Source organism: Chrysemys picta, chromosome 12, assembly GCF_011386835.1.
Source record: "Chrysemys picta bellii isolate R12L10 chromosome 12, ASM1138683v2, whole genome shotgun sequence".
Classification (NCBI taxonomy): domain Eukaryota; kingdom Metazoa; phylum Chordata; order Testudines; family Emydidae; genus Chrysemys; species Chrysemys picta.
Window position 1 is genome coordinate 4,129,767 of NC_088802.1, and position 11,969 is coordinate 4,141,735.

Genomic DNA, 11,969 nt, shown 5'->3' on the forward strand with positions numbered 1-11,969 from the left:
CAGCTCCTCCAGGATTTTGAGGTGCCTAAGTCCCCATGAGGGGCTGGGTCTAAGAGCTGGGTTTGTTACAGCCTGAACGAACAGGGGGTTTAGCTTCCCCCTGAGTGGGACCAGGGGGAAGCTAAACCATGATCAGCCCCACCCTTGCAGCAGCTGGTGTCCATCTGTCAGAGCTGGGCTAACGAGGCTGGTGTGAATCTGAGTGTAGATGGGGCTGGGGGCCCCCCACTCTCAGCACGTCGCTGCCCATGCCCACGGGCTGTATCAATGCTAAATTATAAAAACCTCCCAGGGCGAGATCAAAATAAGTCTGTATCAGCCGATGTTCATCACCACCGAGACGACCACTAGGGGGGAGGCAGGAGATTTGTGGGGGAGTAGGGTGAAGAGGGTACAAGGAGGGGACACCAGTGTGGTTTCTGGTGCTCAGGGTCATTCCCCACTCAGATTTCACACACACCACACCCCCCCAGCCAGGCTGATACGGACAGGATGCTTTGCCAGCGGGTTGGTCTTTCTGCTCTCCATGGCCCAGTGGCTGCTCTGCCCCGACCCGGTTCCCTGGGAGGAGATTCTGCGTCTCCTCCCCCCCGCCCAGGAGATGGTGGCTGGGGTACAGCCAGAGGGAGTGAGGAGCCAACCACCAGGAGGGGGCAAAGGGAAGGAGAACGAACAGAGCCAGCTGGATGCCCAGTTGGGCTGGGACCTGTCGGAAATATCTGGCGGGTGCTGGGGGCTGTGAGGAGTTGCCTGGGGGAGGCTGGGCAGGGACTCAGGCAGGCACAAGACAAGGTGGCCAGGGTGAGGAAGGCCCACAATGCTGCACTGATCAACATGTCCCTCTCCCCCGTGATGGGTCAGTGTGGACAGGAGATTTACGGGGGGGAATCCCATGTTTCCATCCAGTGCCTTCATCAGATCTCACAGCACTTTACTGGGGAGGGCAGCGCCATTATCCCCATTTTACAGAGGGAAACTGAGGCAGAGGGCCCTACCGGTCCCCCATACATGAGGGGTTGGAGAGGAATGTGGCTCTAATGGAGACCTGTGTGGAGGGGGCTGACTGGGTGTATGGGGGGAATTGGGCTGAGGGGGAACCCTGGGGGGGGGGGGGCAGAGATGAGGGGAAACTGGCTGCCCTGTGTGGAGGATGAGGGTGAATCTGGCTGGGATCCCCTGTGGGGGATGGGCGTCATGGGGCGGGGAATAATCCCACCTCTCCTAGCAGTGAATTCCCTGCTCAACATGGCACACCACGGGTGCCACCCAGTGGCCAGTGCTTGTATTGCAACTTCCCCTCTGCAGGCTCTCTAGGGCCTGCAGCAAGCCCTTATCTCTGGCTGGCCTGTGTACAGAACGAGGGCACCATCCAGTGGTCAGGGCTTTTATTGCACCTCCCACCCCATCCATTCATTCCTGACTGTCTCCGGCTCCAGCTGCCTTCCGTCAGGTCTCCCTCGGCTCCTGCAAGCGGGGTCTGGGGAGCCTAGGAGAGAAGGAAGGCATGTTAGTAGCAGGGGCTGGGGAGAGCCCTACAGACCATCGGCTTTGCCCTGGTGGAGGGGGGCTGGATGCAACACCATTATGGGGGTGCCCAGGAGGAGCCCCCAAGGCAGTGACTGCTTTGCTGTGGGGGGTGGGAAGAAGGGGATCCTCGGCAATCAGCGCGGGCAGGGTGCCCTAAGGGTTACTGAACCGATTCCATTCCCCTGAGCCAGGCAGCCCCCTGTCTTGGGGGCAGAGCTGATGCCCCCTAGAGGGGAAAGGGCCCGTGCCCCATTTCCCCACCCTCCTGAGCCGGCCAGTCCCCAGTACTGAATGTGTTGGAATAAAGACACCTGAACAGCTCCGATTCCGGCTACCCCGTCGGTAACTCTCCATTCTGGTTAATCTGCCTCTGGTTCTTACGCGCCCGAACATGGGGGGGAGTCCAGGCACGCCTTTGTGGGAGGGCACCGGGCGCTAACATGGCAGCATCCCCTGCCCCACACCCCTTTCTACTCCACTCTGGAGCAGCACGCATTTCAAGATCACAAAGTTTTACCTATTCATTGCCGTGGTTTAACATACCAGACAAAGTTGTTCGCCGCTGTGAACCGGTAACAAATGCTGCTCTCGCATTCCTACAGCCCTGGCTGCTTCCCTGGGAGTTGAGCATCCACGCAGCAGGGTTTGCGGCATCGTCCTCGCCGGTGCGTTCCACCCCAGAGGTGGCTGCATTTCAGCAGCAGGGTGAGTGATCCCTGCCCCCCCACCTTGCAAGGCATGCTGGGACCTTGCAGGTTTGGAGCTAGGAATCTGTTTCCCTGGAAAGACGCATCATCGTCATGGGAACTCCATGCGGAGGGCACCCTGCAGAGATGTCAGCGATCCTGCTGCAGAAGAGGGGAGACGTGCTGCATAAAAGGGGTACAGATAGGGCAAGGCCCCATGCCGCCCCCACCCCCGTGAGCCAGCCATCCCTGCAGGGGGAAGTGTAGGAAGTGACGATCCAGGAGCAGCCCGGGGAGTAGCTGTCCCGTTACTCGTTCCTTTCAGTGCTTTGCCTCCGGTTCTTACGTGCCCACACAGTGCAGGGTACGGGCACGCCTTTGTGGGAGGCTATGGCAGGGTGTCCTGCCCCCTCCCCCCAGGGCAGGGAGACTGAGATGGGACCCAGGCATCCGGGAGGACAGTGCAGGGCGCTCACCCCTAGGGGATCAGAGACCAGGATAGCGAAGGGGACCCAGGTGTCCAGGCAGGCAGCGCAGGGTGCACCTGTTCAGGCTTCATTGGCTGAGGTTACTCCAGGCACCACCAAAGAGACCCCACTGCTTCGTGGGGAGGGAGGGAGAGTGGGAAGGAATGAACAACCCCTCAGTTTCACGCCCTAAGGACTACAACTCCCAGCATGCCATGGCAAAGCCAGGGCTTAACCCTTTGATCACCCTCACCTCGGTGAGAAACAGGCAGCCTGCAATTCCTAGCCACAGTAAGTCAGAACGTTCAAGGACACTTGGTTAAAACAGAACCCAGGAGTCCTGGCTCCTTACCCTGACTCCCCTCCCAGAGCCAGGGATGGAACGCAGGAGTCCTGGCTCCCAGCCCCTCTGCTCTAACCACTGGACCCCACTGCCTTGGGGTATATAACTCTGTCGAGCGGTACCTGTCAGGGCTGATCGAGGTCCACGGTGATGGCAGGTGTCTCGGACAGACCCCTCGGCTCCATGACCTGGAGATCGCTAGGTCCCAGCACGAGCCACTCTGCAGTGGGCAGCCTGTGGGAATGCAGGGAAAATATAAGAGAAGCTGGAAACTATGATGGGGTGTGTGTGAGAAAAGTGATTAATTTATCTACAGTTAGTTACAGAGAGGAGCTGTGGGGGGGAGCCCGGGACTGGGCTAGCAGAGAGCTGTGGGTCGGGAGTGAGGGGCACCGGTAGAGCTGGGGGGAGCCTGGGGCTGGGCTGGCAGGGGGCTGTGGGTCGGGAGTGAGGGGCACCGGCAGAGCTGGAGGGGTAATGTATAGCAGAGGCAGTCCCAGCCATGGGGAACCCCACCCCCCGTCACTGCCCTCTGGCCCCCAGTGAGCACATGGGACGGTGTGGGCCTGTTGGGGTGAGAGGGGCTCAGCCCAGAACACACCCCATGGGGCATCCCTGTCCCCACCCCGGTGTATCTCACACACCAACGACCATTAGGAGCACTTACCCAGATGGACTCGCTCACTCAGACACAGCACAGGGAGACCCACACACACACACCCCTGTCTGTACACACATGCACACAACCACAGCCCATAGACACCACACTGACCCACGCACACAACCACAGTGCTCACACGCATCCCCTCACCCTCCTGCACAACCCACCCCCAACTACAGCCCCAATGACACATGGTGGACATTGTGTCTATGATCATGTGGGTAGGGACCCATGTGCACAACCTGTATACACAGCAATGCATGCACAAATACAGACTTGTGTACACAACACACAATCACAGCCATAATCTACAGACATTCATATATACACAGCTAAAGAGAGAGATGTCCACATATGTATGTGCAATACAGTCAGACATAACATACATTCCTACACACAAATGCACAATAGACACACAACATACTTGCATATGCACAAACCCCTCCCTAAACACAAGTACACACACACTTCTCCACCCCTGCAAACACAACCCACTCACAACCCTAACCACAGCCACACGCAGATCTGATAGCACAACACACAATCCTACGCCTAACACATGCGCACCTGGACGCACCACCACAACCCTGAACCCCTGGCACTGCAGGGATTTCTCCGCAGTGGTTTGCGTTAAAACGCACAACCGCTGGGAGTCGTCAAACCCCTTAATCTGAATGACTGAACCAGGCCCACCTGCAACACAAATCATTGAGGAGACCGTCTGTAGTCTGCCAGCAAAGTGAGACACAGCTGTGTGTGTGTGTACGTGTGCATGCAGCGCCCCCATCCACACGGAGTATTGTCTTTGCATGCAGCGCAATCTGACACAAACCTGCACCCTTATTCACAACACACACAGCCAGCCGCGTGCCGGCAAGACCTTAGAGGCTGGGGACAGGACCTTAGCGCCGCCGCCTCGTGCACAACACACACACACCAGCATTGTCCATGCAACAACTCAACTGCCCGGCAACAGGATTTAACACAACACACACCCAGCATTGTCCATACAAGATTTGCGCTGCCTGCAGCTCTCTCATCCCAGCCCTGGGGTCTAGTCCCGGAACCACCGGCCGCGGGAGGGGGTTTGTCTCCTTGTTCTGTGCCTGTGCAGCGCCTAGCACAGCCGGGGTCTAGCGCCCACCTACCCCCGGTGCAAACCACTCACTCCGCTGCTCTCGCTCAGGGCGGCCGCTCCCGTACCAGTCCCCAGGCTCCCCGCTGCCGGGTCAGCCCCGTCCCGAGCCGGTGCCCCCTGCCCAGGGCCAGGATGCCAGCGGATCGTCCCAGCCCCCTGGGCACCCCCAGAACTGCCTCCATGGCTGTCCGCGCCGCACAGCATGCCGGGAGGGCGTGAGCTCTAATAGCAGGCACGGCCCTCTCCTCCCATTGGCTGGCTGCCCCGGCCTCCTGATTGGCCAACAGTAGGGGGCACGCTGTGATTGGAGGACGCGTGTCTGGGGCTCCGCCCCCCTTCTTTCCCCCCCGCCCTGGCAGGAGCTGGGCTGGTCAGTGAACGGGAAGTGGGGAAATGCGACGGGAAGTGACACCCCATAGAGAGACCAGCCCGCTGGGGAACAGCCTGGGGGGGAGAGGGACGGGCGGATATTAGGCTGGGGAGGGGGAATGGATGGTGGGGAAGAGGTGTGGGATAGGGATGGATGTGAAGGTGGGGGCAATGGGAAGGGTGTGGGGGGGTGGAGGAGTGGGAAGGTGGGGGGGATGGGAAGGGGTGTGGGGGAATAGATGGGTGTGGAGGCGATATGGGGGGGATGAAGAAATGGGAAGAATGTGGGGGAGGGGGTGGATGGATGGGTAGGAAGGGAGTGTGGGGAGCCGATGGATGGACGGGAAGGCGTGGGGGTGTGTGTGTGGATGGATGGGAAGGGGGGTGATCTAGGGGGATGGAGAGATGGATGGAGGCTAGCTGGATAGAAAAGATTTGTTGTATGTATTTTAGATGGAATATAGGGGCTCCAGAAATGCCCCCGTAACTGAATTCCTGCGGAACCGGTGCCCGACAGGCTTCGGGGTTTGGTAGCAGAGACTTTCGCCTGCTCGGCGCTCTGGCAAACACCCGGCGTTTTTGTTAACTTGTTGTCGAAGCTACAGAGAAGAAGGAAAAACGGTTCAAGCCTTGGCAACGTACAGCACCAAATGAGGCTGTCCTATAACCCACCTGGTTTTGTTCCCTTTAACTCGCCGTGTCCTGGGCAGGGGCATGACTGTTCTCTTGGGGAACAGAGAAGAACGTGACCTGGGCTGGAGCTGGTCTTGCTGCTGCGGTTAAAGTCCGGTCCCGTTTTCTAGCAGACAAACCAAGTCAGACACACGCACAAGGAGAGAGAACAGCAGCAGTCCTGCAAAACACAGCTTCTGTCTCTGTCTTGGAATTGGAAAAGGGTCAGAAAAGGGCAACAAAACTGATTAGGGGCATGGAACGGCTGCCATATGAGGAGAGATTAATGAGACTGGGACTGTTCAGCTTGGAAAAGAGACGACTAAGGGGGGAATATGATAGAGGTCTATAAAATCATGCCTGGTGTGGAGAAAGTAAATAAGGAAGTGTTGTTTACTCCTCATAACACAAGAAATAGGTGTCGCCCAATGAAATGAATAGGCAGCAGGTTTAAAACACACGAAAGGAAGTATTTCTTCACACAATGCACAGTCAACTTGTGGAACTCCTTGCCAGAGGATGTTGTGAAGGCCAAAATTATAACAAGGTTCGAAAAAGAACTAGATAAGTTCCTGGAGGATAGGTCCATCAATGGCTATTAGCCAGGATGGGCAGGGATGGTGTCCCTAGCCTCTGTTTGCCAGAAGCTGGGAATGGGCGACAGGGGATGGATCACTAGATGATTCCCTGTTCCGTTCATTCCCTCTGGGGCACCTGGCACTGGCCACTGTCAGAAGACAGGATATTGGGCTAGATGGACCTGTGGTCTGACCCAATATGGCCGTTCTTATGTTCTTACGTTTTGACTCTTGCTTGTGACCTGGCGGTTAGAGAAACACAGGCCCAGCACACGGTCTGAGCAGCCACACAGAGACCTGGCAAACTCATCCCACGTTGGGCTGGTTAGAGTATTGCTTCCGTTGCTTCTCTGCACGCAGGCTCTCAGCAGGGTGCAGGCCTGGCCGGCTACGCCAGACGCTCCTTAGACAGGAGGCAAAAGGTGGGAGAGACGAGGGGAAAGAAGAGGGGTGGAAAAGGACACATGGGGGGGGGAGGATGCCACCGCTTAGGGGCGTGATCTCAGCACGGCCCTTGGGTGAGAGCCAAGGCCTCCTCGTTCGGACTCATTCAGCGTTTCCGTTTCCCTTTTGTATTCGGGGTGACAGGCTTCTGTGACACTCACCCCCTCTACAGCTCAGCTCAAAATTTGGGGACATGTGTCGAGCCAGTTATCACCGTGGGTGGGGGTGGGGAGAGAATAGATAGAGAGAGGCCTAGGGGGTGGATGGAGAGGGAGTGTAGGGGGCTGGACAGGCAGAGGGAGGGATGGGGTGTGTGAGGGGTTGGATGGATGGACAGAAGGAAGGGTGGGGGGCTGGATGCAGGGAGGGAAGGAGGGGTGGATGGAGGGAGATGTGGGGAGGGTCTGGGATGGATGGGCAGAAGGAGGGGTGGGGGGGCTGGCTGGACAGGCAGAGATGGGGATCTAGACTTTATACTCAGAGCCCCCCCCCCCCATTTCTGATCCGCTGCTGCCATCTAGTGGCCCTTCGCTCTCAGTCCACCCACGGCCCGGCTCCCCTCTGTCCCTCTCTGAGCCCCAGCCGCGCCCTGGGAACTCCTGGGTGCCATCATTGCCTCCGTGTAGCAGATCCCACTGGGGGACGCCCCAAGGACCCGCTTCCAACCCGGGGGCCCCTTCGTGCTCGCTCCCGTCACCCTCTGCAGATTGGCTTGGGAGTCTGGCGTATAGCTGCCCCCCCAGCTCCCATCAGACCCCTGCTCACCCCTGAGCCGTGGGGCACGTCGCTAGCGAGCCACAGCGCCTTGCGGTTCCCAGGCACCGCACCGTTCCAGCTCCACATCCCCGCAGTCTGCAGAGACGAGCTCCTGGGTAGCTCCTGACCGCTGGAGGCTGGGGTGTGGACTGGCGGCTCGCTGGCTCTTTTTGTTCTGTGTTTGTACAGCTCCTGACACAGCGGGGTCCTGCTCTGTGATTGGGGGCCCGGGGCTCTCGTGAGTCACACACACTGTGCTCTCACTTCTCCAGGTGACCTGACTTCAGTTCTTGCTCCCCCTACCCCCAGGGCACAAGGGGTTGCTCTTGCAAATTCTTGGGGTTGGTGCAGGAGGGGGAGGGATTTTGCAGCCACATTCAGATTTGTATTTTGTGGGGGTGAGTGTCACTGGGATATATTTAGTTTATTAACAGGGATGGGGACATTAGCTGAATGCAGCCCCCCACCCCATACACAGAGGCCAGGCCGGTTGAGATTGGAGGGATTTTTGATACGAGGCAAAAATAATATGAGTATGAATGTCAATTATTAATAATACATCAAATCTAGCATTCATGTAGTGCTTTTCATCGGTAGAGCTTAATAAATTAGTATTAAGAAAATAATTCATACTTATTACTAAGATGTACTATAAATATAGCATCATAAAATAGTATATTACAATATAAACGCAATAGTATAATAATTCCTAGTTGTCGAATAATGCTTTCCCTCAGTAGCTCTTAATATAATAACATTAATAATAATATCATACGTATAAAATAGTGTGATGTTATCATATAAATGCATAAGATAATAAAAATAGCATTATAATCATAGAATCATAGAATCATAGATTATAGGACTGGAAGGGACCTCGAGAGGTCATCGAGTCCAGTCCCCTGCCCGCATGGCAGGACCAAATACTGTCTAGACCATCCCTGATAGACATTTATCTAACCTACTCTTAAATATCTCCAGAGACGGAGATTCCACAACCTCCCTAGGCAATTTATTCCAGTGTTTAACCACCCTGACAGTTAGGAACTTTTTCCTAATGTCCAACCTAGACCTCCCTTGCTGCAGTTTAAACCCATTGTTTCTGGTTCTATCCTTAGAGGCTAAGGTGAACAAGTTCTCTCCCTCCTCCTCATGACACCCTTTTAGATACCTGTAAACTGCTATCATGTCCCCTCTCAGTCTTCTCTTCTCCAAACTAAACAAACCCAGTTCTTTCAGCCTTCCTTCATAGGTCATGTTCTCAAGACCTTTAATCATTCTTGTTGCTCTTCTTTGGACCCTTTCCAATTTCTCCACATCTTTTTTAAAATGCGGCGCCCAGAACTGGACACAATACTCCAGCTGAGGCCTAACCAGAGCAGAGTAGAGCGGAAGAATGACTTCTCGTGTCTTGCTCACAACACACCTGTTAATGCATCCCAGAATCATGTTTGCTTTTTTTGCAACAGCATCACACTGTTGACTCATATTTAGCTTGTGGTCCACTATAACCCCTAGATCCCTTTCTGCCGTACTCCTTCCTAGACAGTCTTTTCCCATTCTGTATGTGTGAAATTGATTTTTCCTTCCTAAGTGGAGCACTTTGCATTTGTCTTTGTTAAACTTCATCCTGTTTAACTCAGACCATTTCTCCAATTTGTCCAGATCATTTTGAATTATGACCCTGTCCTCCAAAGAAGTTGCAATCCCTCCCAGTTTGGTATCATCCGCAAACTTAATATGAATACATTACCTAGCTCTCATATAGTGCTTTTCATCAGTGGATCGCAATAAATTAATGGTAATAACATAATTAATACTTAGTAATAAGATGTGCTATCAAGATGATATAATAAACAGTAAACTATAATAATGCATAATTCTCATATTGTACTTCTCAGCAGTGGATTTCAATTAATAGCATGCCGTCAGTCGATCTCAGTAAATTAATTAATAATAATAAATGACATGGTAATAAGAGGTACTGTGAATATAATCTAGCAATAGTATATTACAATATTAGTAGATTGTCTCATTCAACAATACATTACTAATAGTACACTAAATACGATCTATAGTGTAATAAAATGTCCAATAACACGCACTAGACTAATAAACCAGAGCATGTTAATAACTGGCTTTACCCAGAGAGCTGAATTCAACTACATGAGCGTGCGAAGCACTTCCACTAGCTCCGCCCAATTCAACTTGGGACTGACCAGTAAGAAACAGCCCAGGCCTGGCCTGTCATTGTCCTGCCCTCACAGATCCGCCATCGTCACGTAATTCCCTGGGTCCTGTCATCCTTGTGTTGTTCTCCTCCCCCCGGGGTGTGCGTGTTCTTTCGTTTCCTCCTTCTCCTGGTCCCATGTTTCCTCCCACACGGGACGGGGGATTAACCCAAATTCCAGCCATACCCTGTCCCCCAGTTAACCCTCCCTGGGGGTTGCCCTCTCAGCCCTGGTGTTGCTGGCTTGGTTCTCCTGCCCTGGGGCATTCTGGTCCCCATGGGTTGGCTTTGTTTGGTCCCAGGTGTGTAGCCTGTGGAACTCATTGCCACATGAGGCCATGGGCTCAAAAACGGAGTGTCAAAAGCAAGGGGGCATATGGCTCACACTGGAAGGGTGTGACCGTGCTAGGAAGAGATTAACGCCCAGATACAGAGAGGGATGGTGTGAGTGGGGAGGGAATAGATGAAGGGGGCAGATGGGGATGGATAGATTCCATGATTGCAGAACTGGCCAGTTGCATCATGGGCACTCTAGAGTCTAGACCTTAGCATAAAACTATCCGTGCTGGCCACTGTCTGAGGCGAGATACAGGCTGGATGGACCCAGGGGTCTGATCCCAGCAGGTGGGGATGGGGGACACCGGGCCGGATGGACCCAGGGGTCTGATCCCGGCAGGCGGGGGAGAGGGGTCTGGGGGGGGTTGATCTACACATTATAATTTTGCATTGAAAACTGAGCCATGGGGATGTGGCGGCGCTACCTGCTCTGGCCACCAGGGGTCACCCTCGAGCTAGAACCTTTGGCTGCTTGGTAAATTCCCTATTGGGAAGAGGCAGCCAGACAGCTCTTTCCCCCCCCCCCCCCACCGCCCCCATGCTCTGGGGCAGGGGAGGGCAAACTATTTGGCCTGAGGGCTACATCGGGGTGCGGGAGGGGGTGCGGTGTGCAGGAGGGGGCTCAGGGCAGGGGGTTGGGGTGTGGGAGGGGGCTCAGGGCAGGGGGGAGGGGTGCAGGAGGGGGCTCAGGGCAGGCGGTTGGGGTGCAGGAGGGGTGTGGGAGGGGGCTCAGGGCAGGGGGTAGGGGTGCAGGAGGGGTGCAGGAGGGGGCTCAGGGCAGGGGGTAGGGGTGCAGGGGGGGATCAGGGCAGGGGGCAGGGGGGCTCAGGGCAGGGGGTAGAGGTGCAGGGGGGCTCAGGGCTGGGGGTTGGGGTGCAGGAGGAGTGTGGGAGGGGGCTCAGGGCAGGGGGTAGGGGTGCAGGAGGGGTGCAGGAGGGGGCTCAGGGCAGGGGGTAGGGGTGCAGGAGGGGTGCGGGAGGGGGCTCAGGGCAGGGAGTTGGGGTGCAGGAGGGGTGCAGGAGGGGGCTCAGGGCAGGCGGTTGGGGTGCAGGAGGGGTGTGGGAGGGGGCTCAGGGCAGGGGGTAGGGGTGCAGGAGAGGTGCGGGAGGGGGCTCAGGGCAGGGGGTTGGGGTGCAGGAGGAGTGTGGGAGGGGGCTCAGGGGAGGGGGTAGGGGTGCAGGAGGGGTGCAGGAGGGGGCTCAGGGCAGGGGGTAGGGGTGCAGGGGGGGATCAGGGCAGGGGGCAGGGGGCTCAGGGCAGGGGGTAGAGGTGCAGGGGGGCTCAGGGCTGGGGGTTGGGGTGCAGGAGGGGGCTCAGGGCAGGGGGTTGGGGTGCAGGCTTTGGCCCTGCACCACTTACCCGGAGCGGCTCCGGGGTGGCAGCAGCACCGCCCCGCTAAGGCAGGCTCCTTGCCCGCACTGGCCCCGCTGCTCCAGGAGCGGGCGGCACCACGTCCCTGCGGCCCCTGTGGGGGGCAGAGGGTGCAGCGCAGGGACGTGGTGCCGGCCACTTCCAGGAGTGGCGCGGGGCCCAGTGCCAAGGGGGTGGCAAACCCGTGGGCCGGATCCAAAGCCCTGAGGGGCCGGATCCAGCCCGCAGACTGTAGCTCGCCCACCGCTGCTCTGGGGGGGGGGGAAGGACAGTGGCTGGATGGGGGGAGGGGAGGTAGATATTCCACCGCTGCAGAACTGGCCAGCTGGAAATGGGCCGGCCCAGTCCCCTCCCACTCCCTGCCCCCGACCTGGGTCTGACCCAGGGGCTC

General features: G+C 56.6%; 1 long non-coding RNA gene across 1 annotated transcript; it reads right to left on the reverse strand.

Annotated features, from left to right (window-relative positions):
- Positions 1–1,370: 1,370 nt before the first annotated feature.
- On the reverse strand, positions 1,371–5,024 carry LOC112061077 (uncharacterized). The gene is made up of 4 exons (XR_002890096.3): positions 4,853–5,024; positions 3,146–3,257; positions 2,071–2,375; positions 1,371–1,486 (listed from the first exon to the last, which is right to left on the reverse strand). It is a non-coding gene; the product is annotated as an uncharacterized LOC112061077 (long non-coding RNA).
- Between the last annotated feature and the right edge of the window lie 6,945 nt (positions 5,025–11,969).